At 42.1% G+C, this 27,306-nt stretch overlaps 1 protein-coding gene across 3 annotated transcripts in view; it reads right to left on the reverse strand.

Moving 5' to 3' along the window:
- UBE2V2 (ubiquitin conjugating enzyme E2 V2) overlaps positions 1-27,306 on the reverse strand; it is a 60,457-nt gene that overhangs the window by 30,327 nt on the left and 2,824 nt on the right. The window contains exon 1 of one of the 3 annotated variants that reach the window (XM_079796150.1): positions 10,346-10,365. The exons of the other annotated variants lie outside the window; for them this stretch is intronic. The gene's annotated coding sequence lies outside the window, so the exon portion shown is untranslated. Of the gene's footprint in view, positions 1-10,345; positions 10,366-27,306 lie in introns of those variants that run through there. 3 annotated transcript variants of the gene reach the window in all.

The raw sequence follows: 27,306 nt of genomic DNA on the forward strand, positions 1-27,306 counted from the left end.
CCATCACTCCTTACAAATTCTGAAATCTTAACACAAATACCTTCCTCTCTGCCTAGATTCTCCTAGCCTTTCAGTTTCCCACTCCCTCATTTTCACTAAACCTGGTCTTTGCCATTATTTTAATTTCTAATCCCTGGAATCAAACCCCGATTCTTCCAATTTATCACAAACTTTCCTAGGAGTACTGGCCTAACCTCTCCAAAAAAAAAAAAAAAAAAAGGACCCTATGGTTTTCTCTGTTCACAACAGCATCTCACATGAAACACCCTCCAGCCCCACTGCACAAGTCCTGAAAAAACCTTTTCTCTGGCTCAGGCAAGAACACAAACTCACACTCTCACTCTCTCATGCACACACATACAAGCAATTATGAAGCACAAAGAAAGAAGTGATTTGTATAACTTCTGTCTCTTGCTGAAATCAAAATATCTCTTTCACTTACTAATTCATAGTAATACTTTGACATATAATCAAAAGCTAGTAAGTACTGTAACTTAAAACAAAAACACTAGCCACTTTATGTTTTGTGCTTCATAAAAAATGCTTGAAAACCTTGGGCCACAGAGATATGGAGCTGTTATAAATCCCAAAAACAGAAGTAGTCATTATTATAACTACTGTGATTATTAATAACCATTTGTTAAGCATACATTATATTTTAAATAAAGTATCCCACTTACTATTAAAAGCATTCTTTCTACAGTTGCAGAAACTCAAGTTTAAAGAAGTTATGTGACCTGCCAGTTTCTAGACCAAAGTCACTCTTTTAGCCCTGAAGTTACATAGTACTACAAGCTACACAAGCAGCATATCATGGCACAGATCTAGGAGTCAGACAGCCCGGGCCCAGCTCCCAGTTCTACTGCCCACTTGACATGTGACCTCAGCAATTATTTCATCTGTAAAAGTGTGATAACAATAGTTCCTACCTCACAGAATCATTGTGAAAATTAAATAAGGTAATGCACTGGAAACAATAAATCATGGCCACGATAATTTTAGTGTCCATATTAGGTAGAATTATATATAACTTCTACTTAACTCCATAAAAATTGTGTGAAAATAAGAGCTTTTTGTACAATCCTGTAGGGTGACCCCTGGATAATTTTACCCTAACCTGTAAGTTTCTAATAACATAATTGAGACAACTGCTATTTTCCCATAGCTATACAGTTATGATCTTCACAACATATTGCTACTAAAATGCTTTTTAAAGTAATCTTGCACAAGCTTGATTACACTTACCATTATGTAGTCATTTCCAAAGAATAATTCTAATTTCTTTTTTTCATAGAGGACAAAATTTTATTCTAAAAATAGATCTCAGTAATAATGAAATACCAAACATGGGTCATAATAATAAAAAGAGAGGTATTTTTTTTCTGAAAAGTACATCATCTCTATCATATATTGCCAAATCTCATTTATCTGTATTTTAATTAATTTTATGGATTATCCAAGGAAATTTTTTAATCATTCACTGGATTCTGCCTAATATACATCTGGATTGCCCATACTGATCACATCAATTGGCCATAATACAGTAAGTAGAAATTATCTTTTTATATCAAAATTCTTGATATATGATATTCTCTGTAAACCAAAAACTGATCACAAAAGTTACATAATTAAATGTAACTTATTAACCTATTAATTGTAGTTGCATGTTTATCAGGATATCTTAGGGCATTTTCACACTATTAAAAATTGGTGTGATTTATTTTGAAAAATCCAAGACAGAAATTCTGTCAGGGCATCCAAGATGGTGGTGGAGTAAGTGGAAGTTACACATACCTCCTCCCAGGACCAAACTGGAATTACAACTAAATTATAAAACGGTCAACCTGAGTAACCACCTGAGGACTAGCTAAACAGGAGTCTTATACCAAGGATTTTCACAAGAAGCCACATTGAGACTAGTAGGAAGGGTGAGACAAGGGCTGGGCCTGCACCCACATGTAGCAGTTGAGAACCTGGAGGGATAGCTCAGCTAAAAAGGTCCCCTGAGAGAAGCAAGAGGTCTCAACCCCATGCTGGGCTCCCCAGCCAAGGGCACCAGAGCCAGAAAAGGAGCCCACATAATATTTGGCTGTGAACATCAGAAATTCTGTTTGTCAGGGAGAAATGGGAGTCTGCTAGAAACCCAGGCCCCCTCTTAAATGGCCAGTGCAAAAAATCTCATTCACAGCCACTCACCCTGGGCTGCGTCAAAGGATGGCTCAAAGCAGATTGGGGTTGCGAGGAGAGACTGAGTTGGGTAGCTCCAGGGAGTCCCTCACCACCAGCCCACAGATACCTTATTTCCTGGGTGGATCACTCCCTTTCATACAGCATCAGCTTGGGGGGATTCTCTGGCCCCACCCTCCTAACTGTTGCTCACTCTACCATGCTCACTACAGAGGAGTCAGCTGCCTGAAACTGTGGTGCACTTTCCTAAAGGGATCTTGACAAAGTCTGGGCATATACAGGAGGTGTCAGAGGCTGACTTACGTGGCTCTGGGGGAGGGGCTATTTTTCTCTTGCACGCCCAGAGAAAAATAGCAGAGTCCTCCAATGCACAGTCCTCCCTACTCACAGTGAAATCTTGGTCTGTTCTGGCCTGACAAACTCTACCACATCAATTGGCCATAATACAGTCATTGGTCCCACCCTAACGAATCCCTGAGATGACAGCCCACCACAAAAGTCTGCAAGCACACGGCGGGTGGTGACTGGCCCTGGTGCACAGAGACTTCTGCTGAGTGACCTCAGACCCAGCACTGGTGTAGAGTTCAAATCTGTATCAATCTGGTAAATACCACTTGTTCCTACCTGCTGACTCAATGAGAAACCTACCTCACGCAACTCATGTACCACCAGAGACTCTTTCAGGGACTGAGTCTAACAGGCAGACAGTAGGCAGAGACAAATCTCGGGTGCCTTGGGCCTTTTGCTGACTTACCCCAGGCCCAATGCTGGTGAAAGGCAGCTTGGAACCTCCTACACACACCCAGGACAAGGAGACGCAGCCACAAACTGTGGATCACTTTTTACCTCCAGATAGCCAAGGGCCAGTCACAGGCACCTCATGACATTAAAGTGCACTGGAGGCCCTCCCAAGAGGCCCCAGAACTAACACACCCTGGTGGCAGGCTTCACACAAGTCACAGCATGACCCAATAAGCTCCACAAGCAGCACACCCAAAGGGAGATCTTGAAAGGAATCAGATCTTTCTGGGGCGAACTCCACTTCCAGGGCCAGGCCCTGCACAGCAGTACATACACTGTGGTTGGGGGTCGGTCCTCACAATCAGCCAGCCTGTGGGTGAATCCCAGCAACATGCCAACAGCAGTCAAGACTGAACTACAGCCTAGTGGGCGTGGCTCAGTGGTTGAGTGTCAACCTGTGAACCAGGAGGTCACGGTTCGATTCCCAGTGGGGGCACATGCCCAGGTTGCAAGCTTGATCCCGTGTGGGGCATGGAGGAGGCAGCTGATCAATGATTCTCTCTCATCATTGATGTTTCTATTTTCCTCTCCCTTCCTCTCTGAAATCAATAAAAATATTTTAAAAAAATAAATTAAAAGACAACTACAGAGATTAAAAATGGTGGCAGAGGAAGTGGATTATTAGGCTATGTGAAATAAGTCCATCTGAAAAAGACAAATATCACATGATCTCACTTATTTGTGGAATCTAATGAACAAAAAGAATTGACCAACAAAATAAGACCCGAAGCATGGAGGCATGGAACAAACTGACATACCTCAGTGTGGGGTTGGAGGGACGAGAAGAGATAAACCAAAGAACTTATATAACTTACATGCATAGCCCATGGACACAGGCAATACCTGGAGGGTGGGGGGGGGTGGGGGGAGGGATAAGGGCTGGAAGGAGGGGGGTAAAGGAGGAGAAAATGGGAGATATCTGTAATACTATCAACAATCTATATATATAAAAGGCTAAGTGTCCATCCGTCCGACCAGTAGTTATGACACGCACCGACCACCAGAGGGCAGACACTCAACGCAGGAACTGCCATGACACACACTGGCCATTTAAAAATAAATGGCACCACGGACCTGGCACCAACAAACCAACATTCGGCTTCCCCCAAGTGGGACACCACCCCCCCCCCCCTCCCAGAGCAACACCCAACCAAATCACAGCCAATGCTGCCAAGACCCCATGGCGCAAAATGCGGCCCACAGCCCAGCCCGGAAACGGTCACTGTGGGTGCCAGGGAATGACATCACATAGCAACGCCCGGCTTCCTCTCCCTAGTGACTAGCCTCCTTGGAGTTTCCTCAGCCCAAGAACCCAACTTGCTTTATAGCCAGGTGCAAACATTTTTACAATTTAACCAAATGTTTGTGAAGCATTTTCACATGCCTCATCTCATTTGATCCTCACAGAAGTCCTGGAGTAGGTAGATAAAGAGACTCAGTAGAATCCTATTTTCTTTTCATTAGCCAGAAAACAGAGATTTAGAAAGCTTAGAAACTAAGAAATGGTGGACCTTGAAAGTGACTTCAGGTTTTCTCACTGCACAGAATATAGTCAAACACTGCTAAGTTAAATATTTTACCCTTTGTTCTCCCTGCGTGATCTACAATAATAACCTGCTTCGTGTTGATATTTATTGCTGTGTTGCTGACAATTACCTGAGAGAGAAGTTGGGGTGCTTCATTAAGCTGGAAAAAGTTTAACTAAATTAGAAAGCAGGTCTAATTAAGCAAGTTTATTCTATATCTATAAAAGGCTAAGTTGACTCGCACATGTGTGATACATATAAAGCTCCTGCTGGCGCCAATCACACGCATGTGTTTCAATCTGTCATTGTCAATCATGATTTTGGTTGACACTTCTATTATAGAGAAAAAGCAAATAGTGATATTAAAGTATCTCTTCTAATTAATTTCCTTTCATTGTGCACGGATTGGGACACTAGTAAAAAATAATGAACAACATAGACTGATGAACAAGAACAGACCCAGAAACAGGGAGGCATGGATCAGACTGTCGGGCCTCAGGGGGAGGGTAGGGAAGGGTGGGGATAAAGGGGGAGACCAACCAAGGGACTTGTGTGCAAGCATATGAGCCTAACCAGCGGTCAAGGAGAGCGGGGGGGGGGGGGGGGGGATGTGTGGGGAGGGGTGTGGGATGGGAGTGGGGGGATGAGGACAAATATGTGATACCTTAATCAATAAAGAAATTTAATAAATAAATAAATAAAATAAAAAGACTCAACTACAGCCCTAGCAAGTGGGGCTCATTTGTTTGGAGCACTGTCCTGTACACCAAGGTGTGGAGGGTTTGATTTTTGATCAGGGCACATAGCCAGGTTACAGTCCAATCCCTGGTCGGGATGCATACAGGAGGCAACTGATTGATGCTTTTCTCTCACATCAATGTTTCTTTCTCTCTCTCCTTTCTCTCTCTTAAAAAAAAAAAAATTTAAAAATCAATAAAAAATTTTAAAAATAAAATAAGACTCAATTACAACAAAAGAGATCACAAACCCACACAGGAGACATTCCTGGATCACCTAGTTCAAGTGATAAAAAAGACTGCACTCGCCGAAACCGGTTTGGCTCAGTGGATAGAGCGTCAGTCTGCAGACTGAAAGGTCCCAGGTTCGATTCCGGTCAAGGGCATGTACATTGGTTGCGGGCACATCCCTGGTAGGGGGTGTGCAGGAGGCAGCTGGTCGATGGTTCTCTCTCATCGATGTTTCTAGCTCTCTATCCCTCTCCCTTCCTCTCTGTAAAAAATCAATAAAATATAAAGACTGCACTAATGAGCCCAACAAGACAGCTACTACATAAGGCAACCATATCAAAACTGGGAGACAGATCTAAATACAGACAGGCAGTCAAAATGGGGAGACAAAGAAATGTTCCCCAAATGAAAGAACAGCAGAAATCTGCAGAAAAAGTTAAATAAAATGAAGATAAGCAACCTACCAGAGTTCAAACCAATGGTTACAAGGATGCTTAAGGAACCTAGGGGAGAATGAGTAAACTCAGTGAGAATGTACACAAACAGACAGTAAGCAAAATAAAGGACATAAAAACTGTAATAAAGAACTAGTCTGAAATGAAGAATACACTAGAAGGAATCAGCACCAGGTTAGATGAAGCTGAGATTTGAATCAGCAGTTTAGAAGACAAAGGAGCAGAAAACACGAATCAGAGCAGCAAAAAGAAAAAGATGTTCTTTAAAAAAAAAAGAGGATAGTTTAAAACAGCAGTTGCCAACCTTTTAGACCTCACAGACCACTGGTTGGCGACTGCTGCTCCAAAGGTTTCCTTAAACCAGCAGTCACCAACCTTTTGGACCTCACGGATCACCTCGGACCACTGGTTGGCGACCGCTGGTTTAGAGGACCTCTGGTAGCCTGGCTGGTGTGGCTTAGTTGGTTGGAGCATGGTCCCATACACTGCAAGGTTACAGGTTTGATTCCTACTCAGCACACATACCTAGGCAACTGATCGATGTTTCTCTCTTACATCAATGTTTCTCTCTCTCTCCATGCTCCCCATTCCTTCTCTAAGATCAGTTTTTTTTAAAAAGAACTTCTGGCCCTAGCTGGTTTGGCTCAGTGGATAGAGCATCAGCCTTCAGACTGAAGGGTCCCGGGTTCGATTCCGGTCAAGGGCACATGCCCGGGTTGAGGGCTCGATCACCAGTGGGGGGCATGTAAGGGGCAGCCGATCAATGATTCTCTCTCATCTCTGATGTTTCTATCTCTCCCTCTCTCCCTCTCCCTTCCTCTCTGAAATCAATAAAAATATTTTAAAAAAAAGAACTTCTGGGACAACATCAAGCATAACAACATCCATGTCATAGGGGTAACAGAAGAAGAGAAACAGCTAGGGATTGAGAACCTATTTGAAGAAATAATTACTGACAACTTCTCTAACCTGGCAAAGGAAAAAGGCGCACAGTTCAGAAAGCAAAGACAGTCCCAAACAAGAGGGCTACACCAAGACACATCACAATTAAAATACTAAATGTTAAAGACAAGAGAATCTTAAAAGCAGCAACAGCCTGGCCAGTATTGCTCAGTGGTTGAGCAACGACCCATGAACCAAGAAGGTCACGGTTCGAATCCCAGTCAGGGCACATGCCCAGGTTTCGGGCTCGATCCCCAGTGGGGGGAGTGTAGGAGGCAGCCGATCAATGATTCTCTCTCATAATTGACGTTTCTCTCTCTTTCCCTTTCTCTCTGAAATCAATAAAAATATTTTTTTTCATGTAGCAACAGAAAGACAGTTATCTACAAGGGGGTTCCCATAAAACTATCAGCTGATTTGTCATCAGAAACATTTCAGACCAGAAGAGTTTGGCAAGAAATATTCAAAGTGATGAAAAGCAAGGCCCTACAACAAAGACTACTCTACCTAGCAAGGCTATTATTTAAAATGGAAGAAAAACTGAATAAAAATAAATTCACAGACAAAAAGCTGAAGGAGGCCATCACCACCAAACCAGTATTAAATAAAATGTAAAAGAAACTTCTTGAAGATGAAGAATGAAAAAACGTAAATATAGCCCTGGCTATGTGGCTCCTGGTTAGAGCATCATTCCGTGGACCAAAGGGTCAGAGGTTCAAATCCGGTCAAGGGCATGTATCTCGGTTGCAGGTTCCCAGCACCAGTAGGGCTGCATTCAGGAGGCAACCAATCGATGTGTCTGTCTCACATAGGTGTTTCTCTCTCTCCCTCCTCCTGCCCCTTTCACTCTCACTAGAAATCAATGGAAAAATTATCCTCAGGTGAGGATTTAAAAAAAAAGCAGCCCTGGCTGATTTGGTTCAATGGATAGAGCATTGGCCTGTGGACTGAAGGGTCCCAGGTTTGATTCCAGTCAAGGGCACATGCCCAGGTTGCGGGTTTGATCCCCAGCAGGGGGTGTTGCAGGAAGCAGCTGATCAATGATACCTCTCTCATCATTGACGTTTCTCTCTCTCTCTCCTTCTCCCTTTCTCTCTGAAATCAATAAAAATATATTTTTATAAAAAGCAAACATAAATAATAATAAAATGGCAATAAGTATGTACCTATCAATAATCACTTTAAAAGTACATGAGTTAAGGGAGGAGGTCAGTGGAGGGAAAAAAAGAAACATATGTACTACTATTTGTAATACCTTAAACAATAAAATTTTTTTAGCCGAAACTGGTTTGGCTCAGTGGATAGAGCATCGGCCTTCGGACTCAAGGGTCCCAGGTTCAATTCCGGTCAAGGGCATGTACCTTGGTTGCAGGCACATCCCCAGTAGGGGGTGTGCAAAAGGCAGCTGATCGATGTTTCTCTCTCATCGATGTTTCTAACTCTCTATCCCTCTCTCTTCCTCTCTGTAAAAAATCAATAAAGTATATTAAAATATATATATATATATATATATATATATATATATATATATATATTAGCACTTATTTAAAAAATAAAATAAAATAAAAAATGTTTTAAAAAAAGTAAATGGGTTAAATGCTCCAATGAAAAAATAAGATATAGGGTAGCTGAATGAATAAAATAAACAAGACTAAAAACAAAAAAGTAAAAAAGGTAAATATTAAAAAACAAAGAACGGAGCCAAGCCTCCTGCTTGCTCCGTGGCCGCAGCCATTTCTGTTGGGATTTATGTATCTTCTATAATTGAAACTTTGTAGCCTTAAGCGGAGGCCTGAGCTGGCCAGGGTGTGCGGAAAGCTTGGCTTCCTCCATCACCGGGGGAAACCCTAGCCTCCTGCTCTTTCCAGCTCCGTGGCTGCCGCCATTTCTGTTTGGATTTATGTATCTTCTATCATTGAAACTTTGTAGCCTTGAGTGTAGGCCTAGGCTGTCAAGGGCAGGCGGAAAGCTTGGCTTCCTCCATTGCCAGGGAAACCCTCCCTCCTGCTCTCTGTGGCCGTAGCCATCTTGGTTGGGTTTATTTGCAAATTCGCTCCTGATTGGCTTGTGGGCGTGGCTTGTGGGTGTAGCGGAGTGATGGTTAATTTGCATATTACTCTTTTATTAGATAGAATTTGTTTTATTGATCTCAGAGAGAAAGGAAGAGGGAGAGAGAGATAGAAACATCAACGATGAGAGAGAATCATTGATTGGCTGCCTCCTGCACGCCCCCCACAGGGGATCGCGCCAGCAACCAGAGCATGTGCCCTTGACCGGAATCGAACCTGGGATCCTTCATTCTGCACGCCGACGCTCTATCCACCAAGCCAAACCGGTTAGGATGTGCTTTCACCACTCTTATTCAGCATACCACTGGAAGTCCCAGCCACAGCGATCAGATAAGAAGAAATAAAAGGAATCCAAATTGGAAAAGAGAAAGTAAAATTCTCATTATTCGCAGATGACATATTGTAAATAGAAAACCCTAGAGACTCCACCAAAAAACTACTAGATTTAATAAATGAATTTGGCAATGTAGCAGGATACAAAATCAACACCCAAAATCGATGGCTTTTTTATACACCAATAATGAATTCTCAGAAAGAGAAACTAAACAAGCAATCCCATTTACCATTGCAACAAAAATATTAAAATACTTAGGAATAAACTTAACCAAGGAGGCAAAAGACCTGTATTCAGAAAATTACAGAACACTGAAAAAAGGAGACAGAAGGAGATATAAACAAGTGGAAGAATATACTGTGTTTGTGGATTGGTAGAATCAACATCATTGAATCAACATCATTAAAATGTCCACACTACCCAAAGAAATTTACAGATTCAATGCAATCCCTATTAAAATACCAACACCATATTTCAGAGATCTAGAACAAATAATCCAAAAATTTATATGGAACCAAAAAAGACCCCAAATAGCTGCAGCAATCTTGAGAAAGAAGAACAAAGTTGGAGAAATCACAATGCCAGAGACCAAGTTATATTACACAGCCACCATAATCAAAACAGCCTGGTACTGGTGCAAGAACAGACATATAGATCAATGGAACAGAAAAGAGACCCCAGAAATCAATCCAAGCCATTATGCTCAATTAATATTTGACAAAGGAGGCAAGAGCATACAATGTAGTCAAGACAAGTCTTTTCAATAAATGGTATTGGACAGATACATGCAACTTACACCATACACAAGAATAAACTCAAAATGGATAAAAGACTTAAATTTAAGTCGAGAAACCATAAACATCCTAGAAGAAACCATAGGCAGCAAAATCTCAGACATCTCTCATAGCAATATGCTTACGGATACATCTCCTAGGGCAGTGGTCAGCAAACTCATTAGTCAACAGAGCCAAATATCAACAGTATAACGACTGAAATTTCTTTTGAGAGCCAAATTTTTTAAACTTAAACTTCTTCTAACGCCACTTCTTCAAAATAGACTCACCCAGGCCGTGGTATTTTGTGGAAGAGCCACACTCAAGGGGCCAAAGAGCCGCATGTGCCTCGCGAGCCACAGTTTGCCAACCACGGTCCTAGGGCAAAGGAAACTAAGAAGAAAATAAACAAATGGACTACATCAAAATTAAAAGCTTCTGCACAGCAAAAGAAACCATCAACAAAACAAAATTGGAGCCCACTGTATGGGAGAACATATTTGGCAATGATACATCTGATAAAGAATTAATATCTAAAATATATAAGGAACTCATACAACCTAACAGAAGGAAGACAAACAATCCAATTTAAAAAATGGGCACAGGACCTAAATAGACACTTCTCCAAAGTGGACAGATGGCCAAGAGACATATAAAAAAATTAGAGGCTCGGTGTATGAAAATTCATGCACTGGAGCAGAGGGGGGAGGGGGGGGTCCCTCAGCCCAGCCTGCCCCCTCTTGTTGGAAGCCGCCCATTGTCTTCACTAGCAGAGAGGTGTGGACAAGGAACCCGGAAGGCTGGTCAACCTTGAAGCTCTGAAAGGTCAGAGCCAACCACCCACTGTCTAGTTGAGACAGTGATAGCTAAAGCAACCTCCACCTTTTAATCTTGTGTAAATCCTTGCTTTGGCTGTTACTGGAATTGCCTGCCTAGAGCTATGGGTGGATCCCATAGTCTTAATAAAAGGGATTGCTAGGCCGGAGCAAAGTGAAGTCCTTCCCCTTGAGTCGGGCTCCCGCCTGGCCCCCAATATTTCCAAATTAATATTTTCTAGTCTTTCTTTTGCGTGCGGCCTCCTCCAGAGCCAGAACCCTGAACCTGAACCCTGAATCACGCGGGACGTGAAAGGGATTCACAGACCAGGAGCCCTCAGTGGCAGGAGGCGACCCAGCAATCAGGGGAAGGTGACAACCCCATCACACCTCTGCTGCTGCCACTGCCAGCAGCGCAAGCCTCGGCCGGACCTGGTTACCTGAGCCTCGGGAGGCCCTGGGCAGCTGGGCAGCTGCCATCCGAGGCTTGTCTGCACCTCGAGCCAGCCCTGGGCGGCTGGGGGGCTAAGGTGACTGGGGTACTCCGGAGGCAGGTGCATGGAGCGGCCAGACCTGCCTGGGGGTGGGCCCGGCCGTGCCGCGGGGCTGAGGGTACTGGGCGCCACCATCTTGTGGCTGTGCACACCTCCATCTTTGAGGGTGTGGCAGTCAATTAGCATATTCCCCCTCATTGGCTGCGGGTGCCACCATCTTTGTGAGGGTGTGACAGTCAATTAGCATATTCCCTCTTTTTTAAAAATTTATTTTTTATTGATTTTTTTTTTTTTTTTTTTTTTTTTTACAGAGAGGAAGGGAGAGGGATAGAGAGTTAGAAACATCGATCAGCTGCCTCCTGCACACCCCCTACTGGGGATGTGCCCGCAACCAAGGTACATGCCCTTGACCAGAATCAAACCTGGGACCCCTCAGTCCGCAGGCCGACGCTCTATCGACTGAGCCAACCCGGCCAGGGCAGCATATTCCCTCATTATTAGATAGGCTGCTCAAAGTCACTAATCATCTGAGATATGCAAATTAAAATGACAATGAGTCATCACCTCACATCTGTCAGAATGGCTACCATCAACAAATCCACAAATGACAAGTGTTGGCAAGGATGTGGAGAAAAGAGAACCCTCATACACTGCTGATTGGAACGCAGACTAGGGCAGCCACTGTGGAAAAGGGTATGGAATGTCCTCAAAAAAATTAAATATATGACCCAGTGATCCCACTTCTAGGAATATATCCTAAGAAACCCGAAATACCAATCACAAAGAATGTATGCATCCCCTATATTCATAGCAGCACTATTTATAATAGCTAAGATCTGGGAACAGCCCAAGTGCCCATCAGGAGATGAGCAGATAAAAAAGCTGTGGTACATTTATACCAGGGTATACTATGTAGCAGTAAAAAAGAATAATATCTTACTCTCTGAGACAACATGGAGGGACCTGGAGAGTATCATGCTAAGTGAAATAAGTCAGACAGAGAAAGACAAGTATCACATGATCCCACTCATATGTGGAATCTAAGTAACAAAATAAACTGATGAACAGAGTGGATCCAGAGACATGGAAACATGAAACAGAGTGCGGAATCTTGGAGGGTGGGTGGGTGGGTGGGTGGGAGGTAATCAACCAAGGGCCTTGTATGCATATTTGCATGGCCCATGGTCACAAACAACGGGCGGTATGGACTGGGGGCGGGGGGTAGGGAAGCAGCCTGGAGGAGGTCAATGGGGGATGTAGGGGGACATATGCAATACTTTCAACAATAAAGAATTATTTTTTTAAATGATTAATAAAAATACAGGCTCTCCAATGGCTCTCTAATAGGACTAAGTCCAGGTATGGTTACTGGATTTGACTGGAGGGAGAAGGGTGGCATACATTTTGTTTCTAAACCAAGTACTAAACTTTAAAACATAAAACACTGATGCTCTCTGAAAAGACACTTAAACTAAAATTATGCTTAAGACCTGGTTTACTCATAAAATTTTTGCCATGTGGCATTACTAATTAGGATATATCCAGCTGTGAATAGCACTGAAGTTCTCTGTGTGAACAACAAACACAATCAACATCCTGAGTGCTGTCACAAGCACCTTATTTGTATGCCCAGATGGGCATCTGGCCCTTTATTGATGTCTTCCAATTATTGGCCCTATGTAACCAATGCCACAAGAAAATAGGACAGGACTTGTCTTACTATGTATGTTCTAAAAGTGAATATAACCATTGCATTAACTATATGCTCCAAATATTTATTAAAAACCCAAACCAAATCCTTTTTACCATTAGTAATTACGAGGACTCTTATATAAAAGCCTAAGCAGACGACCAGCCAGTAGCTATGACGTGCACTGACCACCAGGGGGCAAACGCTCAAAGCAGGAACTGCCCCCTGGTGGTCAGTGTGCTCCCATTCCAACCTCCTGCCATCCCTTTCCTCCATCCCCCAGCTAGCCGCCCTGATCGGTCCAATTGGGACTGGGTGATGGCCCGGATCAGCCCCGATAGCCGGCCAGGCCAAGGGACCCCACCCATGCACGAATTCGTGCACTGGACCTCTAGTATTTATATAATATTGTATATTACCAGTATATGCATGGCCTAGTTTTACTATTTCAAATAGAAAATACTGTTTGAAACTAATAGAGTTGCATCAATCTTCTTTCCATAGGTCCTTGGATTTCCTTAAATGATGGGATCACATTCATCACAGGTTCTATACCAAATGGCTCTTCTTGAATAATACACTTGCATCCAATGTAAAAAAGAAAATTCCCAGAGTTAATGCAATACCACCAACAGAGCTGCCAACATCAAATTCTGATCCTTTATTTTCTTTAAAATTTATAGTTGCTATGATTGTTACTGATGAAGAAACAGATGTCACGGAACTATTATGGATTGCGGTCATCCTGGATGTTGATATCCTAGGATGTGTTTTGTGAAACATTTATTTTGGGTATGACTTTAAGGTGGTGGAAGTCTCATTTGTTGAGACCCCTGGTGTTGTCATTTTAGATGTTGCTATGGGTTTCAAGGTGTTGACAGGTCACATTTTTTGAGACTGGGGAAACTAGTTGTAGATGGGTTTCTTTTGGAAGATTCACTTGTAAGGCTGAAAGGCACATATGGGGTATCCTTGTTGGTTTAGTAGTGGGGCTTTGCAGAAGTGTGGAAGGATTTCTGCTTGAAGATCCCCCCTCACCCCAGCTAGAAAGGGGTGGATATATGGGCTACTTCATTCACCGCCTCTGGCAGCTTTCACCAGTGCTAGCACCAGTAGTGCCCCCACTATAAACAGGGCCCAGCCACCTTGCACAAGTCTCATTGTTCTGAGAGCAGTACACAGAGTCCCCAACCCAAGTGGCAGTGGCCCTAGCTAAAGTGGCCCTTCTGCCAAGCATGCCTACCCTACCACCATGTGTCCGCCGCCCCTCCCCCCCACAATGACCAAATAGGACACAGAATCCAGGACTGAAGTGGACCTCACCTGAAGAACCTGAAAGTGGGACAAGGGGGGCGGGGCACAATGGAATAATTCTAAATGTGTTGGGTTTTGTTGCCTCTTTTTCTTTTAAATATATTTTCATTAATTTTTTTTTACAGAGAGAAAGGGAGAGGGATAGAGAGTTAGAAACACTGATAAGAGAGAAACATCGGTCAGCTGCCTCCTGCACACCTCCTACTGGGAATGTGTCCACAACCAAGGTACATGCCCTTGATCGGAATCAAACCTGGGACCTTTCAGTCCACAGGCCAATGCTCTATCCACTGAGCCAAACCGGTTAGGGCTTGTTGCCTCATTTTTATAATGAACTCAGTCAGGTGACCTTTATGAGCATCCAAAACTACAAAGTAAACAATGTATAATTACTGCTTCTCTTTACATAAGTGCCAAAGAATAAACCTAGTTACTGTTAAGCTTTTCATCATCTTTTTATATAGCATTTTAAGAAAATAGTTCTAAGATTAATGGATAAATTATTGGCAATGTTAGCATTTAAAAGGTTATAGCAGCTAAGACTTGTTTTAAAAGTATAAGACAAAACCAAAAACAAATAGTAAACTATATTTTTAAGTTCAAGGCTAGAACACTCTGCTTTTATTTCAACCAACCACTAATGCCTGTGAAGAAGGAATAACCACAAAATAAGGATGTTACTCAACAAAAGTTGCAGTGTATACGTTAGCTGCTCTCTAGATCTCGAGGATCTGAGCCTTTTTTTATAGTCATGCTAGTCCTTTTTCTGTGTATATATGTGTTATTTTTTAATACGATTAAATATTTTAATCGTCATTAAAAGAAAGTAGCCCATATGCCCACCCCTTTCTAGCTGGAATCCTTTAATTCTATCAATTTTTAAGTTCAGAAAAATCTCAGAGATCATCCAGACACCAAACACTTTGGAAGAAAATTTTCACCAGAAGAAGTTAGGTGATAATCCCAGACACTTATCTACTAGCTAGTTGCCAAAGCCAAAATCCAAGTCTCCAGGCTTCCTACTAACCTTGTCTCCCCTTTACAATAAACCCCACTCATAAGAGATAAGATCAAAAGTAATCACTCATAAGCAAAACTGAATTCAAGCCACCTAGAAAACACGCTTGTTTTTAATCTGAAGGATATCATTTGCCTTTAATTCCATTAAACTAGAAATAAAGGCATAAAGACTGCCAAATAAATACTAAAATGAGTGTTGCCATGCTGTGTTCATTAGAAATAAGAATTTTCCAATTTTAACTTATAGTATAGTTTTGAAATGTGGATCCCAGTTAACAGTCTGGATGTACAAAACTCAAAAAATTCAGAAATAATTATGGTTAACATTTTAATGTCTTTTCAGACTATTTTCCATACAGCACAATAGTTTCTGTGTTTTTCCCAAAAGTGAAATCATGTAACTCATAATTTTGTTAATTCCTTTTTCCCCACTTATGAACATATCTCTATATCTACCATAAGTAAGTATCATTTAAAATGCTCCCTGTGACTAATATTAGCCTTGCTGGGAGACAGGGGTAGGGAGTTTCCACTGTGCACTCCTATATTCCTTAACCAGGTGAGTTCATCACCTACTCAAACATTAATGGAAAAGACCTGTAGCAGCAATGGAATAAATTTTTTCTGTCTTATTTGCTTTTCAACCCTACTTTAGCTGGTCCTCATGAACACAGAGGTCAGCTACAGGTTCCTTCCCCTCAACCAAATGCCCAAAGTGTCTGAGGAGTTCAGGAAGAGAGTGCCTGGGCACGTGTGCAGTACAATGAGATGACTGGCTCTTCCAGGTTCACACCAGGCTTATGGGGGGCTAGGTTGCTTACCTGCCCCCTGCAGAGTTCTCTCAGGCACAGGGGTTTCTGTCACTGTTCAACAAACCTGCTGGGTTATGCTGTTAAGATGGAACTCTAGAAAAATTCCATCTATGATTTTAGTTCTCTGGTTCCTGCCCCACGCTGGGAGTACTGAGTTCCAGTCAAACCCCCAACAAGCTTACTTAGTTAAAATAACATATTTACTTAACACCTCCTTTATGACAGACGTTTGCTGTGAGATTTACAAGTAAAAGTATTTCATTAAAGCTCACCTTATAACTTATTTTTATTTTATTTAAATATATTTTTATTGATTTCCGAGAGGAAGGGAGAGGGAGAGAGAGATAGAAACATCAATGATGAGAATATCGTTGATCGGCTGCCTCCTGCACGCCCCCTACTGGTGATGGAGTCCGAAACCTGGGCATGTGCCCTTGACCAGAATCAAACCCGGGACCTTGCATTCCGCACGCCGACGCTATATCCACTAAGCCAAACCAGCGAGGGCCCTTATAACTTACTAACATCACCATTTCACAAAGTAAGAAAATTAAGGCTTAAATTACCAGTTTAAATTTTAGGAATAAAACTCTGATATTCAGACATCTTTTTAACTAAGAAATAGTAATTTCATAAGGTTCAATCTAATAAGGGAGAATGAGTAGGGAGTCAGGGTTGACATTTCAGTTTCAAAGCCCAATCTGTTAGTCATTATTCTCCACTGCCTCCACATGAAACCACTTTACTTCCCTACTAGCTCCTGCTAAATCGTCTCCAATCCCTGCAAATCTGATGTGGATGAGAAATACATTCTGACCAACTGTGGGAACAACTGTGACAAAATAAACCCTGTTCTGAATACTCTTAAAAAGAACCTTTTCATATATCACATACTGGTTGTGTTCAAAGCAAAATATTCCTATCCAGGGAAATAATGTATCATTTTATATTTTTTCAAAGTACTTTCTCCTATAGCCATCCATCTGAATACAAGAAAAATCTTTTGAGGTATGATGAACAGATATATCCACATTTTACAAAGACCAAAGACATAAAGTAACTCAATCAAGATCACAGCAAACTAGTAGGTAGCCGAGTCAAAACTAAAACCAAATTTCCAAACATGGTATATAACACTCTTTCTGAACTGTATACTGTATCGCACCTTATAACTTATTTATAGGGGGAGAGAGGGATTAGGGAGAATACAAATATCTACAACTTAAAATACAGTACACATTTTTCAAGAAATATTCACTGTTGAAATTTGCTATATAAACAAAAACACTATAAAGCAAGTTTTAAAACTTAATTCCCAGAAATAGGGACTTACTTGCTGCTTTTGCAGTACTTAAACTCACGTTAATATTCTATATAATTAAAGGCTAATATGCAAATAGACCAAACGACAGAACAACCAAACAACCAGTGGCTATGACGTGTGCTGACCACCAGGGGGCACGCGTGGAACATGGTGGGCACTGGCAGCAGGCAGCAGAGCGTGGAACATGGCGGGTGTCAGCCGCGGCGGGATGGTGGAGCAGGTGAGCGGGGGCGCAAGACCAAGGCGGGGTGCCAGTCACTGTCATTAGGGCGAGCCTCTGGTGGTTACTGAAAATTCTTTGCTCCTGCGTGCCACAGTCCCGCCCGGCGCTCGCACCTGCTGCCAGTGCCAGCCCTGCTTGCACCCACAGCTGGTGCTGGAGCCACTACTCACACCCACTGCTGGCGCCTGGCACCAGTCCCAATCACTCAGCGCCGTCAGTGGATGCGAGCGCCAGCTGTCAGCCCTGATCGCCCCTTGATATGGCTTTTCCACCTCCCCCTGCTCCTAAGGGGCAATTGGGACAGCAGCTGCCACTCGCACTTGCTGCTGGCGCCGGCCCCAATCGCTCTGGCAGACAGGGCACTGGGGGCCACAGCGGGAGGAACCAGGCGGGGGTGCGGAGGATGGGCCGAGACCTACCCCTATGCCCACCGCAGCCTCGTGGCCCACAGTTCCTTTCAAGGTGCACGAATTCGTGCACTAGGCCCCTAGTAATATAAGAGTTCTCTATAGGTAATATTTTTCTAATTTTTCAGAAATTCAATACTCAAGTATTTTTGTTTTATTTGAATATTCTTATATTCTCAAATTCCTGATTATTTTCCTAAGAAAAATTACGTAAATACCACCATATAGAGGAACACATATTAAGCAGCAAAGTATAAGGAGACCTGTATTTTATCATCCATTCACTTTTACTTTCATTCATTCCTTTGCTCCACAAACATTTGACTACTATTAGATGCAATTACTACACTAGGCATTTACTACCAAGAGGACTAGAACCTTTGGTTATCTTCAAGAAGTTTACAATCTAAGAGAGGACAATTAAAGAGACTGCACAATAGAATGTGAAAAGTATTACGGGAGCACCTAGAAAGGAGAACTCACTTCAAGAGAAGGGACAATAAGGTCTCCTTGAAGAAGAAATTCTCCAGAAGCACCACAGAGAACAGAAACTACCTCGTTAAAGAGTGGGTGAAAATATGTAAGATGTCAGGGAGAACATCAAAAAGAAAATGAATAGATCAATCTAACTACAGACAAACACTGCAAAGACATTAAGTTCTCCACAATTAATGTACACATTCTTCCCATTTAAACTGAAATTCCAATAGCATATCCTAGAACTTGATTAATATTCTTATGGAAGACGTCTTCTAAGAGGCAAGAGTTTGGAGAAAATGTTAAAGAAAAAAATAGAGGGGATACTCCCTAGATATTTCATCACCAGCCAAAGAAATTAATTAAGATAATGTGAAATCAGCTCGACCAGCATAGCTCAGTGGTTGAGCCTCGACCTGTGAGCCAGGAGGTCACGGTTCAATTCCTGGTCAGGGCATATGCCCAGGTTGTGGGCTCAATCCCCAGTGTGGGCGTGCAGGAGGCAGCCGATCAATGATTCTCTCTCATCACTGATGTTTCTCTCTCTCCCTCTCTGAAATCAATAAAAATATATATATTAAAAAAAGATAATGTGAAATCAGTGCAGGAATCGAAAGACTAAAAAAAAACCACCCAAAACAGATAAATGCATATATGAAAACAGAATCCTATCTAATAAAAGGCTAATACACTAATCAACCAAACGGCTGAACAACTGGTCGCTATAACACACACTGACCACCGGGGGAGGTGAGGGGGGGGCAGACACTGAACGCAGGAGCTGCACCCTGGTGGTCAGTGTACTCCCACAGGGGGGCGCTGCTCAGCCAGAAGCTGAGCTCACGGCTGGCGAGCGCAACAGTGACAGCGCTAAGGATGTCTGACTGCTGGCTTAGACCCGCTCCCCCGAGTGCCTAAGTCTGTCATCCCCCGAGGGCTCCTGGACTGTGAGAGGGCACAGGCCAGGCTGAGAAACGCCCCCTCCGAGGGCACAAATTTCGTGCACTGGGTCTCTAGTCCTATATAATAAAAGCGTAAGATGCAAATCGATCGAACGACCAAACAACGGAACGACCATCTGGGACTACATTATGACACCCACTGGTGTCAGGCCAGCCAAGACGGATGCGATTGGTCGGGGGCCCAGCCATCGCCCCATGATCGTCCTGCAAAGGGAAGCCCAGGCCACTGGCCAGCGGGGTGATCAATCGGGGGTTCCACAATCGTCCTGCACAGGGAGGCCCAGGCCACTGACCGTCAGGCTGCAGCGGGTGGGTGGGGCCTCCCTCTGGGAGGGAAGCCCGGGTGCTGGGTGCCAGCAGTCAGAGGGAAGCCCGAGTCCGGGTTGCTGGCGGCCGGAGGGGAGTCCTGGGTCCTGGCAGCTGGAGGGAAGCCGGTGCCGGCAGCCAGGAGAAGGAAGGCCTACTCTTGCATGAATTTTGTGCTTCGGGCCTCTAGTATTTAATAAAGGCATTTAAAAGTTAGCAGATATCCAGATTAAAGGAGACTAGAAAGACAGAACAATCAAATGCAACCTTGGATCATGTATTAGAAAAAAAAATGTATTAGTATTTAGCTTTAAAGGACATCAATCAGAAAATTGGAGGAATTTGAATAGGGCCTATAGATAAAAGTCTGCATCAATGTTAATTTCCTAATTTTGATATTTATATTACTGTAATGTAAGAGAATGTCCTGGTTTTCAGTAAGTACAGTGAATTACTTAAGAGGGAAAACACATTATGTCTATTATATATTCATCTCAGTGAATATTTTAACACATTTCTAAATATTGTCTTTAATCAAATCTAAGATGACATCAACTATATGATAGACCATTATTTTAAGAAATTAAAAACTACTACTGCCTCACCAGCGTAGCTCAGTAGTTGAGCACTGACCTATGAACCAGGAGGTCACGGTTCAGTTCCTGGTCAGGGCACATGCCCAAGTTGCAGGCTCAGTGGGGGGTGTACAGGAGGCCTCCGATCAATGATTCCCTCTCATCACTGATGTTTCCATCTCTCTCCCTCTGTCCTTCCTCTCTGAAATCAATAAAAATATATTTTTTAAATACTACCAATTAAACTATATAACAAATACCCATTTCAGGTATTAAATTATCTTAGAATTGATGAAACATGGTAGGTAAAAACATATCTGAAAAAACAAAATTCAAATCAAACGCTGTACATCTGGGCCCTGGCTGGGTAGCTTAGTTGGTTAGTGTTATTCCAATTTGCCAAAGTTGTGGGTTCACACAAGAATCAAACAATGAAATTAAAAAAAAAAAAAGCCCTAGCTGGTTTGGCTCAGTGGATAGAGTGTCGGCCTGCGAACTGAAAGGTCCCAGGTTCAATTCCGGTCAAGGGCACATGCCTGGGTTGTGGGCTTGATTCCAGTGGGGGACTTGCAGGAGGCAGCTGATCCATGATTCTCTCTCATCATGGATGTTTCTATCTCTCTCTCTCTCTTCCTTCCTCTCTAAAATCAATAAAAATATATTTTAAAAAATAAAAATAAGCCCTAACCAGTTTGGCTCAGTGGATAGAGCAACGGCCTGCGGACTGAAGGGTCCCAGGTTCAATTCCGGTCAAGGGCATGTACCTTGGTTGGGGGCACATCCCCAGTAGGGAGTGTGCAGGAGGCAGCTGAATCACTGTTACTCTCATCAATATTTCTAACTCTCTATCCCTCTCCCTTCCTCTCTGTAAAAAAATCAATAAAATATATTTTTAAAAATAAATAAAAATAAAAATTTTAAAAAAGAACCAACCAATGAATGCATAAATAAGTGTAAAAACAAATTGTTTCTCTCTCCCCCGCCCCCTTCCTCTCTCTCTACAATCAACAACAATAAAAAAAATTGTACATCTGAAGCATCTGTATTACACTTCAAACATAAGTGGAAAAACCTCTGGACTAGAGGATTTGTAAAATACCTCAATTCTGTAGTAAGGGGGATGCGTTATGTTTAGGATACTATGAATCATGCTATTGGTACTCTTTTAAGTTACAACCAAAACTACTCTGCCCCCAGCTACTCCCAAAAATGTCTGCAACTATATGAATAATTCATTCAGAAGTCTATATGCTGTATACTAATTCAGCTGGTGTTTAGTCAATGAATATATCTGAACATAAAATATTTTTAGTACTGTTTCACTTGAGAAAAGGAAACTAAAAACAAAGTTTGTAAGTAAAACATTATACAAAGGGGGAAAGCTAGGTTTTACTTGAGCTATTTATTTTCTCATTATTAAGTCAGTTACATAGAAACAGTATTATAATAAAGTGATGACAATACAAGAGGCACTCAATAACATTTGGTGAATTTATGGCAGATGCTACTTTCAACTTTCAACATTTATGTTGAAAGTCCTGTAGCAGGTTTTGCTGATTTCTAACATAAAGAAATTCTTTCCCCAAGGTATTACATTCCAGGGAAGTGAATACAACAATGTAAGCAGATACATTCCAATACAATACAATAAATTGCTGCAGAAGATTTTGCTCACATACACTTATACTTCATTGATCAAGGGAGAATACAGAAGTTATTGAACATTCTCCAGAAAAGCAGCTAACAATGTTTATTTCAGAACTAAGAAGGGACAATTCCCTTCAAACAAACTAGGGAATGGACAAAAATTAGGTAAGCTACAATATACTCTGGTTCTGCTCTAATATGAATTTCTAAGTAAAATTAGGAGTGGCATACACTCGACAAAATGTGAGGTCTTCTGACAGAGTCCACTTAAATAAGTGGAACTGCTCTCCTCTAAGTCTTGGAAGTTGCAGTAAGCTTCCAAAGTTAGAAAGCCATATTAAACAAAATAAGTCAATATTTTCCCTCCAAATCACTGCTTATAAAATAAACATTTTCAGAAAATTAAAGACTTTTCAATAATTTAAGTATTTCCTCTTAGGAAATAACCACTTACATCACTACTGTTGAGCAAACCAAAACTGATTATTTGGGTAGATGACACTAGCATGAATAACAAATAAAATAATACACCAAGTTATGCATTGCTTGTACATTTCACTAGATTGAAAAATATATGGCATAATTATAGTACTTACAAAGCATAATCTTCTTGGAGTATGCCTGGTGTCTGGCTATACAACTTTTTTTTTAATGTAAGGTTAAACCTCACACCCAGGTGGAACTTAAGACTTCTACCCCTCTGTCACATGGAAATCATGTAAGATAACCATAACCAGATCATTAATTAGAACTTACATAAATGTCAACATGATGTTTTTAAAACAAAAAACCAACTAACTACATACCAGAATCAAGAGTTTGCATTCTAATAAAGTAGAAATAAATTGGACTTGGACTTTATCAAAATTTAAAACTTTTGCATTTCAAATGACACCAAGAAAATGAAAAACCACAGAATGTGGAAAATACGTACAAACCATATATGATAAGAGACTTGCATCTGAAATATAGGAAGAATTCTTACAACTCAACAATAAAAAGACAAACAACCTATTTAAAAAATTAGCTAAGGATCTGAATAGACATGTCTCCATATAAGATATACACTGAGTGGCCAGATTATGATCTCTGAACGCATAATAATCTGGTCACTCAGAGTGTGTGTGTGTGTGTGTGTGTGTGTGTGTGTGTGTGTGTGTATTAAAGGCCCGGTGCATGAATTCGTGCATGGGTGGGGTCCGGCCAGCCTGGCCAGGGGGAGGGGACATGGGCGGTTGGCCGGCCTGCCTGCTGGTCGAACTCCTGGTCGAGGGGACAATTTGCATATTAGCCTTTTATTATATAGGATATACAATGAGTGGCCAGATTATTATGCATTCAGAGATAATAATCTGGCCACTCAGTGTAGAGAAAGCCCATGAAAAGACGTTCAAAATCATTAGTCATCAGGGAAATGCAAATCAAAGCCACATGAAATACTATGTCACACCATTAGAATAGCTAGAATCAAAAAGTCAGACTGCTAGTAAATAAGAGTTGAGCATACTATCAGTGGCCAATCACTTCACATCTTTCAAAGTCTGTTGGTGATGGGTCACTGCACATTTGTCACTCAGTTCACTTTAGCAAAGCATGTAGCAGTGTTGCCTCCTTGTCTACCAGTGGTAAGTAAACCCATGTGACATTCTGTAACTATAGTCGAAAAAGAAAATTAGCCCACAAAGATGAAAGTGCAGCAAAGAAACAAAAACTAGTAACATTGGAAGTGCAATCTGAATCAAATATAAATAGTTATAGAAGAAATACCCCACCACATGAATGTTGGAGACTCTAGAGGAGCAGCCAGAACTTTGTAAAGTTGAGTTTATTTATTATTTATATAAATGAGAAAAGTGACTCTGAAGAAAGGATGACAATGTCCCAGAGGAAGTAAAAAAACTTCAGAATAAACTCTGAGAGAGATTTCCTTACACTGAAAGCTCAAAGGATATAATATTGGAAACTGATCCAAACCTAGGAACATGAGAATTCATCAAAGCATAGAAAAGATGTTTGTGCTGCATCATAAGTTATACAATCAGGAGAAAAAGGCAAGCATTGTTCAAACTGCTATTGAGAAGTTTATAAAGAAATAAAACACTAACTCTTAATGTTTAGTGTACTAAACAAGTATGTTTACTACTTTATTCAATCTCCAATACACTATAACCACAAGAAAACTTTTTAATGGTTTAGTAAACATTTCCAAATGTCACAGAATAATCATAATTTTTCTCACTTAATAAAACTGATTTGAAGTTCAGTTTTAATGGTCATTTTTATCACCCTGTACTACTGTGCAAAGGGAGGACTGTCTGTATAGTAAGGTTGTATTATCCTATTGTATATAATAAAAGGGTAATATGCAAATCGACCGAACAGCGGAACGACCGGTCGCTATGACATGCACTGACTACCAGGGGCCAGACGCTCAACGCAGGAGCTGTCCCCTGGTGGTCAGTGTGCTCCCACAGGGGGAGTGCTGCTCAGCTAGAAGCCAGGCTGAGAAGTGCAACAGCGATGGCAGGAGACTCTCTTGCCTCTGCGGCAGCACTAAGGATGTCCAACAGACGGCTTAGGCCCGCTCCCCGTGGGCTCCTGGACTGTGAAAGGGCAAAGGCCGAGCTGAGGGCCCCCCGACCCCCAAGTGCACAAATGCTGTGCACCAGGCCTCTAGTACTATAATAAAAGGCTAATATGCAAATAGACCAAACGGCGGAACAACCGAACGGGTCACTGTGACATGCGCTGCCCACCAGGGGGTGCGCGCAGAACATGGCAGGCGTAAGCAGCAGGCAGCAGAGCGCAGAACATGGCGGGTATCGGCCACGGCAGGATGGTGGAGCAGGTGAGCGGGGACGCCAGACCAAGGCGGGGCACCGGCGCTGTCATCGGGGCGAGCCTCTGGTGGTTATTGAAAACTCTTTGCTCCTGTGCACCGCAGTCCCACCTGGCGCTTGCACCTGCTGCTCATACCCGCTGCCAGCGCCCAGTGCCAGCCCCGATCACCCCTCAGGGCTTCTCCACCTCCCCCTGCTCCTGTGGGGCAGTTGGGGCAGCAGCCGCTGCTCGCACCCACTGACAGCACCAGCCCCGTTCGCACCTACTGCTGGTGCTGGCCCCGACTGCTCCACGCCATCAGCAGGTGTGACGGGGCCAGCGCCATCAGCACGTGAGAGTGGCAGCAGCGGGAGTGGGGCTGCCAGCAGACAGGGACCAGGGTGGGGGCAGGAAGAATGGGCCAAGACCCGCCCCTGTGCCCACCACAGCTTCACGGCCCACAGTTCCTTTCAAGGTGCACAAATTCGTGCACTGGGCCCCTAGTTTAATCACATTATCAACATCAAACATTTATCAAGAGCATCCAGATTCCTAACCTAGAAAAATCCAACAGGCCAGTTATTAAAGTCTCAAGCAGGAAATACACTGACCTGCTATAGTTCAGATCTTCTATTATTTAGTTCTCAGGTTCTGTTATGATTTACACATGTAAATCTCATCTATTACTACTCCCAAGTTCTGCCCATATATCCAAGTGTCTTCATCTTGAAGATGGGAAAAACATAATCATGTTGTCCAACCTTTGCCTGAAAGGGCTGGAGAAAGCAAGGCTTCAGAGATTTAGTGGTATGCCTGGCATGGCACAGTAATCTATCAGGGGCAGCAGGGGAATTAAAGCACAGTTCCTGTTCCAGTATACATGATGCCGACTTCTGAAGAGGGTAATTAAGTTTTATTTTCCACCCATTTGGCTTACACAGACCTAAGAAAAAATATTCCATTTTTTATGAGCCTCTCATTACTTAAAGACATTTAAAATCATCTGCATTCAGAATCACATTTTAACACTAGTAATAATTTTAAAACATTTTGCACTTCAATGTATCCTGGATGAGATACTGGGACAGATCGTGGACATTAGGTAAAAACTAAGGAAATCTGAATATAGTATAGGTTTTGGTTAATAATATGTCACTATGGTTCATTAATTGTGACAAATGTACCACACTAACGTAAGATAATATAAAACCAATTATGAAGTATAAGGGAATTCTGTACTATATTCACTTTTCTGTAAATCTAAAACTCTTGTAGAATAAAGTTAAAAAAAAAAAAGTATTGCACAGCCCTAGCTGGTTTGGCTCAGTGAATAGAGCGTCGGCCTGTGGACTGAAGGGTACCGGGTTCAATTCTGGTGAAGGGCATACACCTGGGTTGCAAGCTTGATCCCCAGTAGGGAACATGCAGGAGGCAGCCTATCAATGATTCTCTCTCATCATTGATGTTTCTATCTCTCCCCCCTTCTCCCTTCCTCTCTGAAATCAATAAAAATCTATTTTTAAGAAAAGTACTGTATATACCTTTTAACCTAACACTAATTTAGTACTGAGATATAATGAAATTTTTGAATCACAGGCACTAAATTCTATTCCCTAGAGTAGTGTTCCTTAAGCTATGTATGTCTTGTGGAATCTCCTAGGAAGGAAAGTGTGAAGGCCACTCTCTAGTCTAAAGGGAAGTAAGATTCATGATTTGAGGAATATTCAATAGTTCCTCATAGCAGAAAGAACACTAGACTGAGGATAAAACAAAACCTGGATTTTAATCTTGCATTATTAGTAACCAACTATGTAAAACCTTGTATTTCATTAAGCCTCTGTTTTCTCATCTGCAAAATAAGACCAACTGGTATGGAAAAGCATGTTTCAGCTTAAAGGTCTCAGTCCAATTAGAATTTCTTCCCAAAATGTTTCTTCAACTATGAGAATAGTAAAATAAATGATTTAGATAATGCACATTAAAATATAATGCTTGCCCTAGCAGGGTGGCTCAGTTGACTGGAGCATCCTCTGGCAAACCAAAAAGAGTACGGATTCAGTTCTGGTCAGGGCATATACCTAGGTTGTGGGTTCAATCCCCAGTCAGGTGCATACCAAAGGTAATAGATCAGTGTTTCTCACATGAACATTTCACAAGCTCACTCAGTGCTCGCTCGCTCTCTCTCTCTCTCTCTCTCTCTCTCTCTCCCCCTCTCGCCACACACTCTTTTCTTCCCCCTCTCTCTAAAATCAATAAAACATATGATGGGGGGGGGGGGGTTTGAAATATACATAATCCTATATAATAAAAGGCTTATATACAAATTGTTCCCTCTACAGGGTGTTTGACCAGGGGGCGGGGCCGG

This window comes from Cnephaeus nilssonii (assembly GCF_951640355.1).
Source record: "Cnephaeus nilssonii genome assembly, chromosome: 18".
Lineage (NCBI taxonomy): Eukaryota > Metazoa > Chordata > Mammalia > Chiroptera > Vespertilionidae > Cnephaeus > Cnephaeus nilssonii.